Here is a 14,103-nt window from a genome sequence, read left to right on the forward strand (position 1 = left end):
ATCCTCAGTGTATGAAGCCAGATTAATACCAAACTTTATTCCCTGCAAATTGGCTTCATATAGTAAACATAATGAAGAAAGGGAAAACTAGAGCAAGAGACAAAGCCATCGGTCTCTGTGAAGCCGGTAACGCTAGAGGCAGGAGCACACAGGAAGGTCAGCATGAGGAACTGAGAATTCTATCTCTATGTTTTCGTTTTATTGTTTATATGTAGGCATTAATTAATGAGTTAAAATATGTGAAACATTCTGAATTTTCCTGGCACACAGCAAGCGCTCAAAAGTATTCATTCCATCTTCCCTGGTGTTTATTATTTAGTCCTTGAGTGCCAATAGACTTAGAAAATCTGATCATGGTAAGTTTTCTCCTTAGAATTCTTATTGCCCATGCTTTCCTCTTGAGCTAAAATTATTTGAATTTGTTTTACTTATGCTAATCAAAGACTCTTCTTCTACCTCTCCAAATGACAGGTAGAAGTTGGCACTATTTAAGCAACTATATGTACACCCACTTTAACAATCATTTAGCAATAGCTTAAAAAAAAAATCTTTTGAGTTTGAAGGTAGCTTTTCATTTCCATTTGTACTGTTCTCATCTTCCCAGTCTCCTCGTTTATTCCGCTCATAGAGTTGAGTAGGACTTCCTCATTTGATACCCAGATCTGTTGACACTCCTCCTTAAATGTCAGCAATACCTAAGGCCCAAAGACATACAAACTACGATGCCTTAGCAGGAGGTTAACCTGGAGCATTTGTCATCACTTGAGCTACATAAACCCTCTGTTTTGCAGACTTACAGTAGCCTGAATTCACAGTCCGCTGAAATTCTGAGTTAGCAGGAGGACATTGGAAACAGCCATTCATTATTATATAAATAACCAAGGAGTAACTTAAGTAAATAACTTCAGCAAATGTGTTACTCAGTTTTTTAAAAATCATCGCATCCATAGCAATAAGAACTAATTGGTACCTTATTCAGCATACGAGGATCTGAATTTAGAGACTAAGAAAACTGAATAGTGATTTGTAACTATTTAGGTGACTCTAGAGACAGGGAGGAAGGGATGGAAGATGGGTTGTGTTCACTTCTGGGATTCGATTCAATCTCTGGAGCCAGGATCCCGATACCTTTATATTACGGTATAATGTTTTTAAACATATCAAATCTTCAAATTGTCAGAAATTCTGTTGCAGTGATTCTCCATAGTTTTATCAGTTTTATTATCTTTTGTCAATACTGGACATAGAATTCTCAAGAAATACTACTGCTAGGGCAGTTAAAGGTGTGTGGTACTGCCCTTGGGGCTAAAATCAGGATGAGCTGAGGTGATCCCTCACGCAGCCTTGAAATGAACGCCCTAGCTTTCCAACACCAGAGCGGAGCAGTTGTGCAGAAGGTTCTATGCTGAGATGCTCTCAAATTCTTTCACATATTAGTAAGACTGTAAATATTATTAAAGATTTCAGACTCCTAATCACTAAGAAAATAAAACCATACCAATACCCTCAATTACAAGTCAACTGTACAATGTTACTTACCGTAAGAATTTAGTTTTCCTTGGTAAATGCCAGTTAAAAACATAGCAATTACATGTTCTTACAGATTACTTGGTGACTCTATTTCTAAAGTTTGTATGACTTGCCCTCTGATTTTATAACCAAAATAATTTCTTTACCCTATAATTACTGGCTATGTAAATACCTGTCAATAGATGATTGACTCTGGTCATTTCCATTTAATTAAAAGGTCAAGACTGACACATAAATACTTTTTTATTTAATGATAATATTTAACCTATAACCACAAAGGTAGTTTAGTATCCAAGACAAATTTATTTTTGCTGTGCACACTGAGATACACAATATGAATTTGATATCACAGACATGTAACATCAAATTCCCCACATGGCAGTTATAAGTGTTAGGTCATTTGTACATAATAATGATATGTAATAAATGCACATAGAAATGTTCCATAAATTATTAGTCATGTATAAATTTATTGAATTACTGCATAGATTAGGTAATAATAATGAGTAGGACAAAATCATTTCACAGATATTTTTATTCAGTTACAAAATATACTTAGCTATTTGTTCTCATAATTCTTCTCCTTTGAGTGCGGGAGAGAAAATAGGAAGCAGAGAGGAATAGGACTTATGATACGTAGTCCTCGGTTCCTAGGCGAGTCTGTGGGGATAAAAGGGTGCAATGGAGCAGAAAGACAGAAGAGGTCAGATGGGTTACATGACAAGAGTAAAGAGCAGGCTAATTGAATTTGCAAATGATATGAAATTGGGAGTTGTCAGGAACACAGGGGGAGAGACATTCTGTGAGTGTTGGTAAGTTTGAGTAAATTGATGTTCTGGAACTTTGAACACTTACGCTTTGCATACTTTGGCTCTGCTTTGTTCTTTGCCATAGAGTTTATTTGTTACTCTTCTTACAAATAGCTGATGATTATTCCATTGTCCATTCAACAAATATGTACCCAAAATGTTCCTGCCCTTTTTTACTCCAAGGAAGGACACAGAGACGAAAATAAATATAATCATTATTTTTATAGCTTTCCTGGCTTGAAAACACAGTTGCCCCAGAATGTTCTAGTCATGTGTAGGACACATGGCAGTTTGAGTTTTTCTGGATGGAACATGGCTCTTAATTTGAAATTTTTACAAAGATCAATTCAGAGTTCAATCTGAAGGAGAATACCATGGATAATTTTGCAGAGGAAAAGCGCCCTTTAAATAGGCTATATAAAAGAGACGGTAAATAGTGCAGTTTTTGGCGTATTGGTATCTGGAAACTCCCTCACCCCTGTTACCGTTACTTTAGGATGGAGAAATACATTTACACTTCAAAGGGTTTGGCCTCCTTTGCCATATATTAAATGTTTCATTCTTACTTTAATTGAATGTGGCATCATTTTTGCGTGATGCAAGGTGCCTGGCTGTCAGTCCTGGAAGGAGGAGCCCCTTCCCTGCAATGCCTGGTGAATGAGAGGTGGCAGGAGCATGGTCCTTCACTCTCACCCTCATTAAACTTCTCTTGCTTCACCTCTTTTCCACACAGCTCTAGTAGCTCTCAAAAAAAAAAAAAAAAAAATCTGGGAATGAATATAGACCTCATAATATGATATGAAGAAATGTAGGTCATGAAAATTTCAAGCCTGATGGAAATAGTTAATGCTCATTTATGCAATGACCTATGTTGTTTAATTTATTTATAACTTCTAAATGTTATAACATTCTTTTAAAACTTATCTCCTGTCAGTTTTCTTACAGTGCCCCAGGGAAAATTTTAAACTTGAAAGTTCCAACATTTCAGATTTATCAAAGTGAAAGAATTTCTCAGATTCTCTTTTCACTGGGTTTCATGGATTTTTACATTGGAGAGTTAATATAGCTAAAAAAAAAAAAAAAATCGCTCCGTTAAAAAAAAAATTACCTCTAGGCTGAGACCATATTTGGAGAGCTTCTGCTCCAAAGCAGTTTTGAGGCTATTTACATAAAAGGAGGAAACTGGAATTATAACTGAAGTTATTTAAATGACAAAATTCACTAAACTTGGTGCTATGATAATGTCTGATGAATATACACATTTTCTAAAGAAAATTAGATAAAATCTCATTCCGTTAAAGCTGTATCTAGTTTATAGTGAAAAAAGCCTTGTTTTAAGGTGTTATTTTTAAAGCGTTTTGCAGACTGTGAACTCAACCATTTTTTAAAAGAAAGATTTTTATTCTTAATAACAGTAACTGATAGAATTGGTTAAAAAGTATTTTTTATATATGGGATCACCTGTTTGTGGGTTTAACGTGTCCTTTTAACAAACCTATACATGCCTTAGAGCTGTAAATTCTTTCAAGTTCAATAGCAGGCCTAACTAAGCACCTTGAAACCTAGAAATTTAGCCAGTGCCTTAAGTATGATTAACAAGCTGAGTCTAGCAAATCATGCTGTCATACTTTCTCATGCACCCATATATATGGGGATCTAAATTACCACTCACTGATTACTATTTAATTAAAGAAGAAAAGTGCAGGTAAATTGTTCCTGTCACTATAAAGTCTGTGGACACATTCAGTGACTGTCACTCACCTAAACTAGTCCCTGAGTGATTAGCTAGCTGCAGGCTATATGGAATATATCATTTCTTTCAAAAACAAAGCAAGAATCTTTTGGGGGGTGGGGGAGTATTATATTTGTTGTACATCTCTTTCTCTGTGTAATTTGGTTATTTTGAGACAATAGCTTAGTGTGAGAATTACACCATGCAACAGTTTTAGCCCACCTACATTTCATGGCATTTGCTATTTTTTTGCATTGTTCATATTCATATTTAAGACATTTAAAAACATAAGCAAGTAACTTGAAAGACAAGCTAGGTTTCTAATGATGAAGAACGTTGTTTTCTCCTAAAATATTGGTCCATGCCACTCATCCCCTGCCCCCAAGCATCTCCTCCGCTCCTCTGTCTCATATACAGGCTTTGCCTTCAGAGCTCATGTAAGTGTCCTTGCATTCTGCCCTTGGACTTGATCGACGTGGCTCCTGCTCTGGGCCCTATGCTTTGGAAACCCCCACTATGACCCTCCCTTCACTGACCCCCTCCTAAGGTAGACAGAATCCATTGGGCTGGCTCAGGGGACAAACCCAGTTGGGATATGTAATCCTCCAATTAGATGACATCTCAGGACCTTGGGACCCCATAATTTCCTGCACAAATATACCTGAGAAGGCTCCTCAGGCCTGTGCTAGAGGATCCTCCAGGTCCCTTCTCCTGAGGGCACCAGTGTGCTTTTTCCAAAGGGGAGAAGGAGATGGAGGTTGTGTTAAGCAAGCATGAAGATGATGGTCCAGGGGTGGAAAGAAAAGTGGTGGGTGGCTGCTCGGAAGCCTCCACAGAACTCATGTCTGGCCCATAAAAGGAGTGATCCTGGTATCATTTACCCAGGGAAGTCTTTCCTAACTTCCGTGATAAGGTCAAATGCCTCTATTATTTTTATAAGCCCTTAGATCATTATGTGACAATCCTTGAACATTTGGTATTTTTTACTTTTTTTGTATGATTATGTACTTAATGTCTACCTTGCTACAAGTCTTTGGCCTCAATTAAGCCAGAAAATGGGTTTGATTATGTTCAGTATTGTATCCTCTTGCCAAATAGATTGGCAGGCTCATTGTAGATGCCTCATCAATGTTTGTAATGAACGAATGTGAGCTTTCAAACTTTATAACATTTCTCTGAAAACTCGAAGACGAATGAACTTATTGAGTACTTGAGGCTTGATACATGTTTGGCAGATACTTGGCAAAAGTGTGTTAGTTAATGTTTGTCCAGCCAAGCTGATAATCATTTTGAGTGAATATTACCTGGTTTTCATATATGTGCTATCAATTATTTATTAGTCATAACTATAAATAATTTTACTCTGCCCTCCTGCTAGATCAGTACATTTAACAGAAAAGTCCAGGGGAGTTAATTGGCTTTAGGCATATATGGATCTAGGAGTTCATATGACAACATAAGAAATCTGTCTCTTTCCATTTCTAGACATTGTGTTGTCTTTGTTCTGTGGCAGTCTCTTTCCCCAATGATTAGACTAAAAGTTCCAGGCCTGACTCTCACAGACCTAGTCTGGGTCACACGTGCAACCCTGAACTATGCAGGTCAGGCCATCATAGCAGAGGGATTGAAAAATGAGGATAAAGCATGTTCCCCAAAAGAAAATTAATGGGTTTTTATTGTAATAAAGATACTGAGCGGTTAACACCACAGATACTTATCCACTTTAACTATCAACACACTCTACAGAACAGAGATTCTTGATTTAAAGTGACTTGATTTAATGACTTGCAGTCAGTTACTGCTGTGTTATCGGTTTATCACACATAGAAAGAGAAGGAGCACTATGCAGCCTTGCCTTCTAAGCTTGCTTCCTGAAGGACTCTGCTCAAGCATCACCAGGGTCTGCTCTCAGAGTAGCCCTTCATCACTTCCTCTGAGGGATCAGGAGGGAGAGAGGCTACTGGATCCAAGTTACAGCCCAGTCAATGTGGTACTGACTGCACTCAATAGTATGGGATTTTGTAAGTTAAACATGGAATATGACCTGAAAAGGGAGCTAGATTTGTACCTTTAGGACACAGACTAGCTGTGTGTGTGTAAAGGTTTAACCATGATTCAGTGTACACTTTAAGACTCTTGGACACTGTGAAACAGCAGAGTGATGAGGTATCAAAGGATGAAAATGTCAGTGCCAATAAGGATTGGTTCATGGATCTTAAAGGCTCATATGACTTGTGTAATAGTGTGCAGGAGATAGCCACAAGTACTGATGATGGCAGCTGCAGAAAACATGGTAGCTTTCTAATTGGAAATTAGCAAAATGACCAAGAATATTCACTCATTCTAATATTTATTAAATATTTATTATTTAAATAATAAATGCACACCATGTGTGCATTAATTAATTAATTAAACACATGGTTATTAAATACTTAATATACCAGTGCCGGGAATGTATATATATATTCAACTCCTAATTATGAGGGATCAAGAAAGGCTTTACAGAGATTGCCACCAGGCAGAAAGAGGCATTTCTGTGGGCTAGCAGCCTGAGCAAAGGCACAGAACTGTAACGTACTTCTGAGCATGTGGGGTGGGCAATTCCTTTAGTATGACTGGAGCCCAGTGTGTGAGGCACAATAAGATTGGCCAAGAGAAAAAACAGACAATCATTGAATGCCCTAAATGCTGTGTAACATTTACTTCATTGTAAATGTGTTAAAGAAGCTCTTAATCTGAGGAACGATCAACAGCTTCACATTTTAGAAAGACAATTTTTGTGAAAATATGGAAGACATATGTGTGGTGTCCTGAGACTAGAAGCAGGGAAACTGGTTAGAACACGACTTCAGGTAAACTATATTAAGGGCCTGAAGAGAAGTAGTGGTGTGTCTAGAGAGGTGTACATGACAGATAATTTGTGTAGGTGGGTTTGGTGATTGGTTGGAAGTCTGAGATTGGAAGTATCACTCATCAGATTGAGAATAAGAAAGAGTATAGATTTGGCAGACAGGATAATGAGGAATGTGTATTGGAATTGCTGTATTGGAGATCCAGAAAAGGCTCAAAGAGAGGTATGGGTCAAAGGTACAGAAGTGTGTGTCATTAATGGACAGAGAAATACGTGCAGCGTGAGTAGAAAGAAAAGAGCAAGCCAAGGGAAGAACTTGAGGATCACTAATTGTCAAAATAGGTGTAAAGAGAAAGAAAACTTCTCATATAAAACTGGAAAGGAAAAAGAGGGTCAGAAAAACCTAACAGCATGGACACCTGTGCCAAAGAGGTGCCACTTTGTCAGATGCTGAGTGGTCAAGCGGAGAAGCCCTTAAGGAATCCACTGATGCTTGTGCATCCAACGGGAATATCTGCAATAAAAATAAGAAATATGGCCAGAAAACAGTATCACTCAACTTTCTGAAATATTCACCTAGTGATCCTAGATTTCCCCCGAAAAGCTTCCCTTCCAAAATGTTGTCTGCAAAACCTCTTCAAATTTCTTCTGGGTTCTTATAAATTATATGACCCTAATTGAGATGATCTTCTAATTTTTTGGATCAGAAATTGAGAGATACTACTGTATAGATATGCTCTATTACTGAATAATATTTTTGGATCAGAAATTGAGAGATACTACTGTATAGATATGCTCTATTACTGAATAATATTAAATATATGAGAAACTTCACGTAATACGTCATTCAAATATTAGTTTCATATTATAGCTGTTTCTATGCAGTCTGGGCCCTACTCAGGAGAATTACCTTTTATTATGCCTATCACATCAATGTCAGTGCAGGTCACTAGGCTCAAGATAAAATTTGCTTGTCCCTACACGTGTCCATGGAAAATCCAATGTGTTTCCAGGGAATCTGTGAAACACATTGGATTCTAGGGAATGTTTCCAGGGAATCTGTCCCTAGGGAACTTACATTGTCTGATTCCAAGCCTCTGCTATATCAGTTTAGATTATGGATCATCTCACTATCCTCCAGTGGTGATATCATTCATGTTTTGTTATTACATACCCACAAATGTATGTATGTTATTACATACCCATCTTTGTGGACATTGCTGCCTTTGCTAAAGCTTTGGAGAGATGTTAAAAGTTTCTTTTTTCTTTTTTTTTGTTTTTTAGTAGATCTTTATTGGAGTATAATTGTTTCACAATACTGTGTTAGTTTCTGTTGCACAACAAAGCGAATCAGCCGTATGCATACACATGTCCCCATATCCCCTCCCTCTTGCGTCTCCCTCCCACCCTCCCTATCCCATCCCTCTAGGTCATCACAAAGCACCAAGCCGATCTCCCTGTGCTATGCCGCTGCTTCCCACCAGCCAACTATTTTACATTCAGTAGTGTATATATGTCGATGCTACTCTCACTTCACCCCAGCTTCGCCCTCCCACCGAAAGTCCTCAAGTCCATTCTCTATGTCTACCTCTCTATTCCTGCCCTGCAACTAGGTTCACCAGTACCATTTTCTTTTCTTTTTTTTTAGATTCCACATATATGCGTTAGCATATGGTATTTGTTTTTCTCTTTCTGACTTACTTCACTCTGTATGACAGACCCTAGGTCCATCCACCTCACTACAAATAACTCAATTTCGTTTCTTTTTATGGCTAATATTCCATTGTATATATGTGCCACATTCATTATCCATTCATCTGTCGATGGATGTAGCCTTTGTCTTTTTTAAAAGAAAGAGAAAAGCATCCCTAGACAGCTTTCTGAAATCGCAGGTTCAGAAAAGATGCTCCCGTGATTGGAAGATGGCTAAAACAACAGAATATGTGTCTCCAGCCTAAGTGGTAGAAGAAATCAAGGGAGAAGATTATTAGGAATGGTTGTTGACTGGGCACGCCAACTAATAATGTTCCCCAAACACAGCTATGACTACATCCTCACACAAATCCCAGGAGGTTGAATTGCTATGATTCCCAATTTTACAGAAACTCAGGTAGACTCAGGTGGGTCAATTGAAGCTAAAAGCAAGGAGGCAAAGGCATTTTTAAAGCATTCCTGCTTCTTAAATTCAAGTTCCATATATTGGTAACAAGCCACATGTGTGTCCTGACACTGGCTAGAAGAAAACCAGCAGTCATTACACAGGCTTGTGCTTCTGCTCAGCTATTCTCTAAATATACTCACACATTCTTGCTTATTTAGCATGTCTATTCCTTCCTCTCTTCTTTTCAAAATTTCATCCTTTGAATTCCCATGTCATTTACAAAGTTTTCCTGACCATCCCAATTCTAGTAACTTTTCTCATCTTTAAAAGTCCATGACTTTTAAGTTGTAATAATTTATTTGATATTTGTTATAAATTGTCTTGAAATTTTGGTTATAGTTTCCATTATGTATGAAGACTTTCCCCTTGTAAACTTCTTAAAAACAGAGAGGATGGCTGCCCGGAGTTGTAGCTATCCTACTCCTACTTCCTCCTGTCTCTTGTCCACTTTCTAACAAGTAAGTGTCATTTAAAATGACAGAAATATAACCTTACTCATGGTAATGTGCAAACAGATTTTCAAACGTAACCTATTTTTCCTAAACCACTATCAGTGTTACAAATAAATATTATGAAACTGAAAGGCATTGGCATCTGATATCTGATCTTCTGTAGGAATAACCACCCACTCCTGCCTAGGTAAAGCCTTCTAAAACAAGGGTAAGAGGTCAAAGCTCTTTGCCCTTCATGTAATATTTATTGAACACTTAAGATGTTCTTATGATGTACTAGATATTGAGATCGTAAGGGTAAAAGACAGCCCTGTTCTTCAGGAGCTTGTAGTCTAGTGGGAGATGCAGAAAAGTAAACAGGTGATTGTATGGCAGCGTGGTATATGTCCCCAGCTTTCCTGGAGCCTGTTATTTGTCTCCTTTTCAGCATTATTTCATAGGAGTTTGAAACTCTTCCTTTGTTTCCCACTCTCTATTCTATTTTTCAATCTTGTTTCCTAGAATGTACAAGAATGCATTTTATTTATGCTATTTTCTAATAGGCAACTTCTAAATAATGACTTTATTTCATCCCCCATACATGTTTGTTGTAGCATTTTAAAGCGTGTGTAGGCTGCTTCTCAGATAACTATCAATGATCCCCACCTCAGGGTATCCATGCTCTTGTGTAATCCTCCCCTTATATGTGGACTGGACCTAGTGGCGTGCTTATAACAAATAGAATATGGCAGAAGTAATGGAATGTCCCTTCTGAGATTGACTTATAAATGAATGGGCTTCCACCTTCTCTCTGGCCTGTCTAGTGTGTTTTCCCTGGTGACGTAAACTGCTATGTTGGAAGCTGCTTCGTGGAGTGACCCATGTGACAAGAAACTGAGGGCAACTTTCAGCCAACAGTCAGCAAGAAACTGAGGCACCCTGTCCTATAGCACAGAAGCAACTGAATCCTGCCAACAAGCAGATTCTTGACCCAGAGAAACCATGAGATAATAAGTGTTGTTGTTTTGAGCCACTGTCTTTTGGGATAATTTGTTAAACAGCAATAGGTAATACAGCCTGGAACAGACTGGATTTATCATGTTGATACATGGACTTTATAACTAATCTTCTGCCCTCATTTTTTCCAGAGACCTTCCTAACTTCTAACATGTCCTTCGCTGTAGTTTTGTTTCCTTTCACTTCAGACTTTCTAAATTGCCAACACTTCTTGGCGAAGATTTCTTTTTTAATGCGTTTTTTTTTAATTAATTAATTTTATTTTTGGCTGCTTTGGGTCTTTGTTGCTGCGCACGGGCCTTTCTCTAGTTGCGGCGAGTGGGGGCCACTCCTCGCCACGGTGTGCGTGCCTCTTATTGCAGTGGCTTCTCTTGATGGGAGCACAGGCTCTAGGTCTGTGGGCTCAGTAGTTGTGGCTTGTGGGCTCTAGAGCGCAGGCTCAGTAGTTGTGGCACATGGGCCCAGTTGCTCCGTGACATGTGGGATCCTCCCGCACCAGGGCTCGAACCCATGTCCCCTGCATTGGCAGGTGGATTCTTAACCACTGAGCCACTAGGGAAGCCCTTGATGAGGATTTCTAATTTCTTATAGGAAGCTAGATTTTGACCAACACTGTAATAAAATTGAGTAGGTTACAAGTAAGACCATGAAAGCTTTCTTATCTGTAGGGTAGAGTTTCAGAGTCTTGGAAGATAATTTACTCTTAGTCCTCAGGGCAAGGCTCTGGGCTGGCCAGCTACCAGTCTCTCTTCCTAGACAACTGCAGTAGATTCTTCCCTGATCTCCCTGACCCCAAGAGTCTGTTCTCCCCACTGCAAATCAGGAAGATCTTTTTTTTTTTTTTCGGTACGCGGGCCTCTCACTGCTGTGGCCTCTCCCGTTGCGGAGCACAGGCTCCGGACGCGCAGGCTCAGCAGCCATGGCTCACGGGCCCAGCTGCTTCGCGGCACATGGGATCCTCCCAAACCGGGGCACGAACCCGTGTCCCTTGCATCGGCAGGCAGACTCTCAACCACTGCGCCACCAGGGAAGCTCAGGAAGATCTTTTTGAAATGCAAATTTTCCCCTTAAAATGCTCCACCCCCACCGTCTCTCTCTCTCTCACACACACACACACACACACACTTAAAATAGTTTGAGACCTTCTCACTGATTTCAGGTAAATGAGAAAAGACCTCTTCAGGACCTACCAGGCCCTGCAAGGTTCAGCCAGCATACACCTCCCCATCGTCGTACTTCATATTCTTCTCATTCTTACTGTCAGGCCACTACAGCTCCTCATCTCTGCTCTCTTTCTGCCATACCGTATTTCCACACCCTGTTTCCTCTCCTAGGAATAAATACTGTAGATAAGTAAGACATGCTCATCTTTCGGATCACAGCTCATCACACAGATCTACTTCTTCTCTCAAGTTTTCCATGATCTCTTCTATGTTCACGTATCACCATAAAACTCTTCTTCATAGCCCATAGCCCACTCACAATATTCAGCTATTTTGATGAGAGCTTCTAGTCCTAGATTATAAGCTCCCTCCCTGTAGGTACCATGTAATATTTTCTCATCGAAGTGTAATAATGTCTGGCAATAATAGATGTATGATAAATATTAATGAATAAATGAATTAAGTGGGCAGCACTAAACTCTTATCCTTAGTAAACAATGTTATTATTAGGCTACAACTTCAATAAAGTATTAATTTTATGTTTCATCTAACATGACCGTAGTGCAGAGAAAGAGATTAGAACAAAAGGGAGATAGTAAATTTTAAAAGGTTGCCATACGTATGTATTAAATATATTTTCCTGAACTTATGTACCATATATTAGTCCTAGTTTTACACTGTATGACATTTTATACATGTAAAAGTAAGAATCTAGTATTAATATACAGTATGTTAAATTTCTGAGTTCTTTTAACCAAATTAGATGAAGAATTAGATTAATCCATTCAAATATTAGTTACTTGGGTGGTAATTGATTTTTACCTTTCAAAACTAGGTTTATCATGCAGCATAAAATTGAAGAAGCACTGAAATCCCTTGGAACGCAAAGACCCACTCCCAAGCATCTACCTGACCTTGCTTGGTTGTGGTTTTCTTCCTTACTTGGCCGCATTTTTCCTTGACACTATTACTTTTCGTTAGAATCAGGCTGATAATTTTCTTGAATCTTTGTGCCACTGATTAGCCTCTCCTTAAAACTAATTTTTAAAATAATGCTCAAAGCTTTGAAATGTTGAGTTCTTCACATTTAATTTTCCTCATTTTATTTCTTATTTATATTCTGTAAATAAGTATATATATTTCAAACTGAGACAGACCTTGAAACATAACGTGTCTTTATATAGCTGTGATCCACCCACTCAGAAGAAAACAATTCATGAACATGGAGTTTAAAATATATCATAAAATTCACGCTTCATACTGTGCCAATTTAACACAAACATGCCACATCCCTTGCATTAATAACCATAGATGATGACTGACAGAAGAAGTTCATAAGACTGCAACTTAAAATCCATTTATAGATCAGAAAATAATTTGAGTAATGAAATTTAGATATACAGAAAAACCGTATCTGCACTTACATGCAGATGACCAGAATCTCTAATGCCATATATGATTCATTACACATATGAGGCACTAAGCATTTATGCCCTTTTACTGTTTCCAGTCCTTCAAAGAGGACCAGAATACCCTTTTTAAATACAGTTTTTCTTCTAGAAGTTTATTAAAACAATAGTTGGGTAATATTTGTGGGATGTGAAAATGATTTTGTTTAATTCTGGCTGCTTACAAAATGTCTCTTACTGGTCACTGGCAACTTGTGGGATTATTCAAGCCGAGTTAAAAACCCTGATATTTAGAAAACAATATTAAGATTATATGACTCTAAAACAAAATCACTTTGTAGATTATGAAATCTGGTAATGCTGCTCACTCATCAGCTCTAAAAGAAGAGTTTACATATAGAGAAATAGATAATCAGCATTATTAATAGGTGCTATTATACGGTCTATCACATAGCAACAATAATATTATGTGAAACAAAATTATACTTATTTTTTATTCTCAACTCTGAATGATTTCCCGACCTATGTCACTAAATACTATTTTGAAGAGTCCATCAGTTTTCAAGCCTTTCCTGAAGTTGATGCAAGGAACACAATTGTTTTATTTATTTTACCCCTATGTATCTTATATTAGGAAAGTACATTTTTCAAGGTATAATATTATTAAAATACTAATGCTGGACAAATAGACTAAAGTATCATTTAAAAGTTATCCATAATCTGAGATAGCACTAAGTTGTTGGACAGAAAATTGAAATATTGTGCCTGCTAGAAGAGAATCAGGGCAAAAGATTGACCTCACTCTGCTTGGCAAGTTATGTGTAAGAAAAAGATCATGTCTGGTCCCTCTGTATTCCATACTGCCCTGCAACAGCAGAGAATATTTTGCAAATTTTTCTTCTCATGTATTATCAGCAGGTCTCTTTGGAAAATAAAATAATGCCTAATTCTTTAAAAAAAAATAAAGGTTATCCATATAAAATAAAATAAAAGTTATTTG

The sequence above is a fragment of the Delphinus delphis genome, chromosome 3 (genome assembly GCF_949987515.2).
Source record: "Delphinus delphis chromosome 3, mDelDel1.2, whole genome shotgun sequence".
In the NCBI taxonomy this organism is placed as follows: domain Eukaryota; kingdom Metazoa; phylum Chordata; class Mammalia; order Artiodactyla; family Delphinidae; genus Delphinus; species Delphinus delphis.